This window comes from Medicago sativa, chromosome 5, assembly GCF_051527215.1.
Source record: "Medicago sativa cultivar Bolivia chromosome 5, Bolivia_mono, whole genome shotgun sequence".
Taxonomy (NCBI): domain Eukaryota; kingdom Viridiplantae; phylum Streptophyta; class Magnoliopsida; order Fabales; family Fabaceae; genus Medicago; species Medicago sativa.
The window spans coordinates 76,159,484-76,170,025 of NC_140753.1; positions in this window are offsets into that span (position 1 = coordinate 76,159,484).

Here is a 10,542-nt window from a genome sequence, read left to right on the forward strand (position 1 = left end):
GTTTTTTTTATCTGAAAATAATATATATATATATATATATATAGGGTTATGTTACAAGACACCTTCATAAAAAGTAGTGTGGTGTCTTTTATCAAGTCACACCTCAAGGTGTGATTTTCACTTTTTTAGTTATAACTTTGATAAAAGACACCTTCATAAAAAGTAGTTGGTGTCTTTTAACAAATGCTCATAGAGTAACTTGATAAAAGACACCTTCACAAAAGGTGTCTTCTATCATAACCCATATATATATATATATATATATTTACAATAAAATAATATATTTTATTATAAGTTTAAATAAATCCGCAGGAAAGGTTACATAAACATTCGCAGGAAAATCAGCAGCAAAAGTAATGGTTACCTGCGGATGTTCCTATGATAATAGGATCCGCAGGAAAAGTCTACAGGGTAACAATTACCGTAGCAAAATCCTCAGCAATTGCTGCGGGTTTTCCTACCACAAGTTGTTCCGCAGGAAATTTTGTCTGGCTATCATTAATGGCAGCAAAATCCTCAGGAATACCTGTGGATTTATTTCCCTAGGAAAATCCGCAGGAAAATCGGGAGATTCTAGTAGTGATCGGTGGAATCATAGTAGTTGATAGTAATTTTGTGACTTTGGGGTGCAAGTCAAACTCGATTAATAAGAACATCGACATCAATCTTGATCGTAAATCCAACACACGGAAGGACCATGTGATCGTCCTTAACAAACACATGATTAACTTCCTATTCATATACTATTTTTTTTTCCAATCAAAGTCATAAACTATGTTATGAACTTCTTTTATTTATTCTTACTAACAACGTCCACAATTAAAAACACAGTTCACTAACATAATGACAAAGTCACAAGTTTATGATTGAAGGTGCCTGCCACTGTGGAGTATATAAATCGTTATATCGCAGAGTTTCAACAAAATTAGACGCAAAATGGTCATTTGCGCCCTTCTGGACTTTCAACCGTTGGTTTTGTTTGGTAAACAAGGTCATCGTACTTTTACTAAACAGACTATTCTAGTGTATTTCCAAGCTTTCCTAGCTGAAAATGTACAAGAACCGTATGTTCAGTATGTAGGAATCAAAGCTAACAATCAAGGTTAAAAGGCCATAATTAAGTTCGCACACCACCCCATGTACTCCTACCAAAGACATGCACCATAAGGATCCTCAACAATAAGATTGTGACTTTGGCAATCAAATTAAACTCGATTTATAAGGACACAAGCATTGAGTGTAAGTCTAAAGCATGCAAGGAAAATGTGATCATCCAGATTATCAAACACCGAGTTAACTTCTCATTCACCGTCTGTCTTGAACTTAAACAAGTTTTCCGTCCCTCTAAATATATCAAATTTTGATTTTAGTCCCTAAAAAATAAAATGATATGTTTTTATCCTCACAAAATTTTTTGTTTTATTTTTGGTCCCTAATGGATATAATTTTGATATGTTTTTGACATTTTTTTGAACAAAAAATTATTTCAAAAAAAATAAAAAAAATATATAAATATATAAAAATTGAACATAATAAACGAACATAATATAAATACAATTGGAACATAAAAGAGTTTAAATCTTGACATTCACATGAACATAAAATGGCAATTAAGGATAAAAAACAAAATAAAATATTTTATAAAGATGAAAAGATTCAGTTTAATTTTCTAAGGACTAAAATCAAAATTCATTATATTTATATGAAATAAAAACTTAATTTAACCCTTAATTTTATTATAAATGTAGACAATTGATAAACATGATTAAATTAATTAAAAACATAGTTTATTAATATAATGTCAAAATCACAAGCTTGCTATTGAAGATGCTTGCACTGTGGAGCATATAAATCGTTACATCACACGATTTCGGTAGAACATGATTTTGGCTGAAAGGTCCTCATTCCTCAACAATAATAATCCTCAACAATAAGCCTGTGACTTTGCATTCAACCCAAACTTGATTTATAACGACATAAACAATGATCGTAAGTCCAAGTCACTAACGAGCAATGTAATCATCTAGAATAATGATCACCTAATGAACTTCTTATTCACCAACAATGTCTTGAACTTTTCCCATTTATTCTAACCAGCTCACATACAATTGATAAGCATAATCAATTAATTAAAAAACATAGTTCTCTAATAGAATACCAAAGTCACAAGCTTACGATTGAAAATACCTTCACTATGGAGTATATAAACCATTATCCAGCAGGATTTCGGCAGAAGTACAAACAAAATGATGATTTGCAACCTATTGGTCTTTCAACCGTAATTGTTGGTTTTGATTCGTACATTTCCAGGCTCCAATTGCAATAGCTTTTTTCAAGCTGGAAACGTAGAAGAACAATCTAATCGCTCTACAGGAATCAAAGCTAATAATCAAGGTTGAAAGGTGATAAGTTCGCACATCACCCATGTACCCCTACCAAATACATGCATTATAACAGCTTACATACTCCACAATATAAGGATGTTCAACATTAAGTTTGTGACTTTGATATTCAACTTATAAAACTCGATTTACAAGGACACAAACAATGACTTTTTATCGTCTGGAAAATTTTTTAAGATCAAAATAGAAAAGTATTTCTGAAGATAGAAAAAACACCATAAATGTTTAAAAAAAAAAAAAGTAGAAGATTCGATGGATTAAAGTTAAATTTTGACTTCTTAAAAAAAAAAAAGTTAACTTAGATTAATGTGAAGTTGCAATAGATTTTGTTTTGTTATGTTTTGCGATCCGTAAATTTGCAATTCTTTGTTATGAGAGAGGGAGAGAGCCCTTCAATTTTCCTAGAGAGATGCAATGTGCGAAAAAAATAAAAATTATTGGAGAGAGGGAGAGTAGTACAAGAGAAAAAAGGTTTTTTTTTTTTTTTTTAACGACTAGTTATGGATAAATTATAATATGAGAAATAATATACGGTCTTATATAAAGTATTAATTACTCAAAAAAAAAAATTTCTTTATATGAATAGGAGGGATTTTTTTAGCAATGAGAGAAATTTTTGAATCCACTCTATACCACTAAATAAAAGTATATCTTGTTCTTTCCCTAAAAAAAAAAAAAAAGTATATCTTGTTCTAGTACCAAAAAAAAGAGTATATCTTGTCCCTTCAAAAAAAAGTATATATTATTAGAAATGTTTGGATAGAACACATAACTCTAAAAAAAGGAATATGATTGGATAGTTATTGGTAGGAGAAAATTGTGGATTGAGTCCTATAGAAGAGAACGATTTCAAACTTTCCTATCGATTTCGATATTCTTCTTCTTTTACATTTTCCTATTCAAACAAACATGCATGAAACTTTTTCTTTTTGTGATGGGTTTGGAGAATTAATTATATATTTTGAAATATGTTTGATATTTTTTAAAAGAAAATGAAAGAATATATAATAAATGATTATCTTTTCAAAAATATGATAAATGATCATGTAATATTTCAATCACACTTAATTTATTTTAAATTTTTTTATTTATTGTTTTTGTAATTTAAAGATGAAAAGTAAATCATTCCTTATTAAACTCTCGATCCAAACATTGTTGCAAGTAGATAATCAATCCAAGAGAGACCAAAACCGAAATAGCATGCCCAATTTCAATGAACATTTTTCTCCTCGTTCACAATTCCTTATTTTCATTGATTAGTGCACCATAATACAAAAGAAAGTAAGAAGAAAGAAACAAAATAAGTGTAATATAAAGAACAATAATAAGTTTCATTGAATAGGAAGCAGTGGAGCAAAATGATAGTTTATATATATATATATATATATATATATATATATATATATATATATATATATGGGTCTTGCTACAAGCCACCCTTTGGTGGTGTCTTTTAGCAAGTCACACCTCAAGGTGTGATTTTCACTTTTTAGTTATAACTTTGCTAAAAGACACCTTCATAAAAGTAAGTTGGTGTCTTTTCGCAAATGCTCATAGAGTAACTTGCTAAAAGACACCTTCACAAAAGGTGTCTTCTAGCAAAACCCTATATATATATATGGGTTATGATAGAAGACACCTTTTGTGAAGGTGTCTTTTATCAAGTTACTCTATGAGCATTTGTTAAAAGACACCAACTACTTTTTATGAAGGTGTCTTTTATCAAAGTTATAACTAAAAAAGTGAAAATCACACCTTGAGGTGTGACTTGATAAAAGACACCACACTACTTTTTATGAAGGTGTCTTGTAACATAACCCTATATATATATATATATATATATATATATATATATATATATATATATATATATATATATATATAGTACTGTATAATGTTTAAAGGTCCTTAAGGACATATGTTTTCTTTTTAAAATGTAAGGATATAATGCTTTATTCCTCTAATTCAACAAGAATTTAAAAACTAGAAATGAAGAGTCGGTAGCTTGATATTATATGATTTTCTAAAAAAACAACTTTACACGGTTTTCGATAAAACAACTTGCACTCGGGAAGCACTTGGGTGACGTAATGTCACCGTGACATTAAATCTGAGTCACACAACACACATTGCCACACAACATCTGGGCCACACAACACATACAACACATCTGGGCCACACAACACAACACTTTTGTGTAGCCCAGATTTAATGTCACGGTGACATTATGTCACCCAAGTATTTTCCCTTGCACTCTTTTCATTTTTCAACCTTTCAAAAAAAAAACTTGCACTCTTTTCAATAAAACAACTTTACACGATTTTCAAAAAGAAAACCCTTTATTTTTTAATCTATTATTGAGTAAAAAATACTAATTTTAACCTAATATTTGTTTTTATCTTTTTTAAGGTTATTTTTTCCAATCTTTTTGAAGTAGGTAAGTGTTAGTCTTTTTGTAGCATCATGTTAAATCTATCAATTCTATATCTTCACTATGTACAAAGATGATATTATTGAGAAAAATCTATACTTATCAATTCTATATAGATATCTTCACTATATCTATTAATTCTATATTTTCAACCTTTCACAACTTGTCTCCATCATGTTAAATACTCCCTCCATTTAAAATATAAGCAAAATTCACTTTTTAGGTTCATTCATTTAATGATGTATGTGATCCATATTATAAACCACATACATCATTAAATGAATGAACCTAAAAAGTAAATTTTGCTTATATTTTAAAACGGAGGGAGTACTTATTTGGCAACAAATTAGTGGTAACTATCAATATGTTAAAGAAGGCATCAATTGTCCAAACATAGGTCCCAATAAGTATTTCCCATACTTTTAAATTATTGATAGTTATCTCTAAATTAATGTCTTCTTTAACATATTGATAGTTACCACTAAATTGTTGCCTTATGTCAAAATCCCAAAGTAAAGATAAGAGTAGCTAGTTAAAGATAATTTGGTGTTTTTTGATGCCAACTAGAATAGTACGCCACCTTGAACAGCTATATTAGCGATGTGGATAAATTTAAAATAAACCATCAAATTGCTCCCTATATTTGCAAGTCATTCTTAAATTAGTCATTGTTTCTTGTTAATACTTCTTCCATTCCATAATATTTGATATAGTTGACTCTATTACGCATACTAATGCATAATTTTGAGCTTAAATATCTTGAATAATATATCAGGTTTTTTTTTTGAAAATTTGATATTTTAAAAATACTCATCGAGACGAATCTAACGACATCTTATACGATATTATTTACATTTGTGTATTAGTAGAAAAATATAGTCAAAATACGTTAGGTCAAAATTCCAGATTTTCAAATGTGTCAACTATTGCGGGACGGAGGGAGTAATTCAAATTGGTCTTTATCTTAGTCAAAAGTTTTTCAATTAAGTCATTTGTCATGGGACAAAAACATAAAGACAAAGACATAATCGAGAAACTGTTGACACTTTTGACAAACACAAGGACTGTTTCGAAATACAAGTAGATTCAAAAACTAATTTGAGAGTAGCTTACAAAGATATTAAACAATTTGATGGTTTACTCGATAATTTTTAGACTCTTTTTAACAATGTCAAAGTAGTGTAGTAAAGCAGTGTTGAAACATTGGTGTAAAGTTGGAAAAAAATTGAAATATCAAACATCAAGTCATGAAATTTTGAGCTAGTGCTTTGTAAATTAAAAAAAAAGTGTAAAAATCTCACATAGAATAGAACACACACATTAGTAATTTATATTGTTTTATTTATTATTAAATACTAGACAATGATAAAGGAAACTCACAATATTTTTATTTCGAAATCTTTCACGAATACTAGATGTTAAATGATTATTTATTCTAGAACTATATCTCAAGTCTTCATAAACGATGATAATATTCTTTCTTTGTTCACTCCCCAACTTTCACGAATACACACATTAGTCTTTCTAAAAAAAATCTTTAACTTTTAGTTTATAATTTTTTTTTAGGCTTAAACGCCTTTTCACTTCCCAACTTTCAAAATATAGCGATTTGACCCCTCTTAATTTTTTTTTAGCCAAAATCCCCATCACCCATTGCCCCTTGTACAATAATAGTGTTTTTGCTTAATTTTGACCATTTGACCAAGTCAACGTCTACGTGACTACTCATTTGGATGTGTAACATGTTACGTCTGTAATTACTAATTTTAAAAAAATAATACCATTGATCATTTATAAGATTAAATAAATGAAAAATAAATAAATAAATAACACCAATAATCTTCGACCTCTTCCATTTTTCTCTTCAAACTTCAACTTCATTCAACCACACCAACAATCTCCACCAATCGTTGTGGGAAAAAAAAACTCTCCGACAAAGTGCCCGTTTGGTTCAGCTTTGAATATAATTGATTCTGAGAGAATTGATTCTGATAGAATTGATTCTAACAGAATTGATTCTGAGAGAATTGATTTATGTTTGGATACAATTATGTAGAATTGATTAAACAAAATGATTTATGTTTGGATGCAATTATGTAGAATTGCTTTTGAATGTATAATTACTAAAATAGACATAGCTAAAGGAGAATTGATAAAGAATGAGAATTGATAAAGGGCAATAAAGTAAAATAACATGTTGTAATAATAAAATATACAAACCTATACACGTTGTTCAAGGAGAATTGATTCTAGAAAAGCTAGAAGCTAGGATTTGTAGCTTCATGGAGAATTGCTTTTGGAGGATAAAAGCAATTCTGAAAAGCTGAACCAAACACGTTGTTTTTGGCTAGAATTGCTTTTGGCACTGTAGAGAATTGATTTTGGGCTAGAATTGCTTCTCAGAAGCCAAACCAAACAGGCCGAAAATAAAATAGGGTCTTGCTAACCAGTGCCCTCAGGGCAATGGTTAAGGAAATCAAAAGTAGTATATTTACATTGAATTCAACAATGTTTTGACTTTTAAAAAGTTAAATTCTTCAATTTTTACCATTTTCCAATGCAATGTTTCTATTTTTATCATCTTAACCAATGCCCCAAGGGCACTATTTAGCATTTCCCAATAAATTATAGGTCTCTTTTATCAGTTTCAAATCGTTCCTAAAGTCCTTTTTCATTCTTCGAATTATTCTTATTCTTTTCATTTTAACCTTATTCTTCTTCTTAAATAAAACGGTTTGGTAAAGGGCAGGATTCATCCTTATTTATTAATTTTGTTAAGTCTTAACCTAATTTTTTCCTTTCATCAATCCCTTATTAGGTTTGCAACAACTCTATCCTACAATTTTGACTCTAAATTTGCATCATATATGTTTTTCAATTCTCTCTTTAATAACCGTGAATATTTTTCAAAGCAAAAATTTAATAGATATCTTAATCCTTATCCTTATTATTTATTAACATTATTAGGTCTGCAGCAGCTTAACCTATTGTTTCTGTATTATTATTTTTTTGACAAGTTGTTGTACACTTATTTAATACGTTTACAAACAGAATACCCTAATTTCCATGCAAACTCGGCTACCCTAAATAATTTGTTAGGAACCATGAACTGCATTAATTTTTTATGTTTAACTATAAAAGTAATAAATAAAATTGACTTGTGCAACAATATAATTTTGTTTTTTTTTATCTTTTTTCTTTATAATTTTTTTATTATCATTTGATAGTAATATTGTATCTCTAATAATCTAATTTGCGTTTATTGATTGACCCATGATCTTACGGTTAAAGATTATTTATTGGTCACTATTATAGTCGAGAAGACCCGTGCGTCGCAATGATCAAAAGTCTAGTTACCATTACACCATTATTATACATATCCCTCGAAACAAAACAAAAACCATTATTATACATAACTCAAACATTTTTTTAACTCAACAACTTTGTATGTTTTATTCACCCACCAACGTGCAGATCTAAAGCTAGTTTAATTTAAATAGTATGGTATATAATAAATATATGAATAGGCATATTATTGTCGTTCTAGCATACTAGAATATTTTTATTGAAATTTGATGACATGCTATCACGTAATTTTTAGGACTTATTTTGATATTTTAATAGAGTTTTGAGGCAACATGAAATATCGAAGATGTGAAAAGCGGGAATTATGGAAACAAGGAAGCAAGAAATTGTCTCAAGATATTGTATATCGTGACACGATATTTGGTCCAGAATGAAGGTTTGGTTTTGCCAAAGATCACGATTTCTGGTGGCGTGACACAATTTTAAAGAAGGGTCTAGAAACAAGGTTTACGATTTTTAGAAAGAAATTGTGGCACGATTTCTTACATCGTGGCGCGATTTTCAACACAGTAAAAATTTCCTATTTAGGCTGAAATCAGTTCCTAAAACAGGGGTTACGATTTTTAGAGAGAAAAGTGCGATATTGAGATCTGAAGAGTGCAGCAGGGCAATTTTATCATCTCTTAACCAGTTTATGTATGTTTTAATTCTTTCATTGATTATGCTATTTGTAAACTCAATTATGAGTAGCTAAATCTCTTAGAGGATTTTGATGTAACCCTAATTGAAACATGTTATTGTGAAACTCTATTTCTTGTGAATATCAAGCTAGTTTTATTTAATTCATTTGTTCTTAATGCTTTTTATATACTAGTCACATATAACATGAATCTGTGAGAATGAATGACTACTGACCATAGCTTTCAACTTAGACCTAATTGAATTGTTCAAATAAACATGGTTAGTCTAGGAATGGGTAATCATTTATTTGTTTTTTTTTTACGGTAAAACAACTTCATTCAATAGATTAGGCAACAAACAATACAAATAGATTGAAACACTTGAATTGGGACATTCCCCATCCATTGTCGAAAATCAAAGATGAAAGAAAAGATAACACAAATATAGTTGACCATACACATAGATTGTTCGAAAGCCAAAGTGACATAACCAAACCAAGAACAACAAACTAGCATCAGTTCATTCAACGTCTTACAAACCTGGAACCTGGCAATATAAGGAAGAGAATCCACGGTCTTTTTTCCAATCCAGTTACGGATAATTTCTTTGACTTGTGTTCACACAATTCGACTATCATTGGTCTCAAAATTGTCCAATTTTTCCAAAAGTTTGACAGTTGGTGGATGAATAGAGAGGTTGTTGCAATGGGGGCCAGCCTCGCAAGCTTCCTTAGTCTCTATGGATTGCCAACAAACACTGGCTACTTTGTTCCAAAAGACATAACCCTCTTGGGTCTTTTTGTCAAACAAGAAGAGTGCAGTCTCAAAACAGAATAAACAAAGACATAAACTAGAAATAAAATCAACAGCAGAAAACATATCTGAAGCGCCCAAGGACAAATTCTTAGATCCAAGCAACCAGCAAGTTAAGCTCTTTTGGGACATTTCATCAAACACTATGAAGACATACTTAAAGCAAAATAAAAATAACAATAAAGCACAAAACAAAACATTAAAATAGTGGAACACAAAAACATCATCAAACATGAGATGTAGATGGTATCTTAACCATGGTGGTTTTGGTGGAGGGCGGGTGGGATCCAACAATGAGGGTGGGGGAGCAGCCATGAGGGAGAGAGCTTGAAATACTGTTTTCGGATTTGGGATGGGGGAGACAAACGTGACAGCCATTTGATTGTTTTGTGGTGGTGGCTCGGGTGGTGGTCGCATCGGCAGGAAGGAAAGCTTGACGGCGCCTGGTGGTGGGGAAGAAAGATCTTTGGTGAGTGAGAAAGAAAATGGAAAATGATGCAGACAGTTGAGGGGAAAGGAGGGTGCTCCTACTACAAGATGAGGGAAATACCACCAAAGAGGTGGGGGAAGCCCATCATGAAGGTGGGGGGGCGGCCACCAAACCCTAGGATTTGGGGGGCATTTTCTAGAGTAATCATTTATTTGTGATATGAGGTTAACGTTCTTAAAACCTTCAAAGAGTATTAGATCACCTAAGGAGTTAGGGACTGTAGTCTGATAAGAGGGTCCTAAGTCAAGGGATTGATTAAACCTATTTTAGTTAACTATCGTGGAACTAGAGAAATATTCATATGAGATAGGTGCAGTGTACAAATTACGGAAACTCAAAGGATTCGAATGACCTAGTCTCATCTTTCCTTATCTTTTCCAATTAATTTTATTTTCTATTAATTTAACTTTTCCTACACAC